The 750-nt window shown below is 38.4% G+C and overlaps 1 long non-coding RNA gene across 2 annotated transcripts; it reads right to left on the bottom strand.

Annotated features, from left to right (window-relative positions):
- LOC107582194 (uncharacterized) lies at positions 1-744 on the bottom strand. 2 transcript variants are annotated; one of them, XR_001608920.1, is made up of 3 exons: positions 662-744; positions 167-300; positions 1-66 (listed from the first exon to the last, which is right to left on the bottom strand). It is a non-coding gene; the product is annotated as an uncharacterized lncRNA (long non-coding RNA). The 2 variants fall into 2 exon arrangements; XR_001608921.1 differs by lacking the exon at positions 662-744 and adding an exon at positions 617-653.
- Between the last annotated feature and the right edge of the window lie 6 nt (positions 745-750).

Raw genomic sequence — 750 nt, 5'->3', positions numbered from 1 at the left:
TCGTGCCAAGTTAGACAAAAACTCAACGACCGCCTTCCCATCAGGCCCTTTATCCACACGCCACATCTGAAACAGAGCAGCTCTCATTTTATAATCTGTAATAATACGTCATCAGTGTTAACTTAGACACCCATGATGTATTAAGTGAAGGCAGAGGATCTCTTACCCGTACTGTGGTGTCCACCCCAGCTGTAGCAAGCCGCTCTATCTTTCCCTGACCGCTCTGCTGGAAATCTAGACTGTACACCGGCTCCTTATTATGCCAGGCAATCTCACAGGTTACCACCTTCATCCTGACACCTGATGGACAAGCATAGACAGAAATACAGATAGTGTGATCATGCATTAAGATGAAGGCAGGAATATAAGGGAAATAATGAGGAAAACACACACAAAAAAAAACACTTAACTTAAAAGTAAAACACTTTCGTCACGTGACTGAAACAGTGGAACTGAAAGCATTGCTATGATTCTATAGTAAACAACACTTAACAATGAACACATTTTAGGCTTAAAAGTGCATAATTCATGAACATAAAAACAAACTATTTAAAACTAACGGACTAAAAAACGTTCTCGTAAACGGTAACATTAATGTGGAACAAAGAACTATTACCTTGGATTATAAACGAATTTTACAGCGTAATACGGACCTACTCACCTAACAAATCAATTCTTGGACAAACCTTAATATAACAGCACGTAATGTTAATCAATAACAGATGAAGTCCCAATGCGTTTAATTCAAAA

The sequence above is a fragment of the Sinocyclocheilus grahami genome, unplaced genomic scaffold (assembly GCF_001515645.1).
Source record: "Sinocyclocheilus grahami isolate Dianchi unplaced genomic scaffold, SAMN03320097.WGS_v1.1 scaffold3.1, whole genome shotgun sequence".
In the NCBI taxonomy this organism is placed as follows: domain Eukaryota; kingdom Metazoa; phylum Chordata; class Actinopteri; order Cypriniformes; family Cyprinidae; genus Sinocyclocheilus; species Sinocyclocheilus grahami.
Note: the sequence above shows the minus strand (reverse complement) of the source record. Positions and strands in the feature narration are given on the sequence as shown.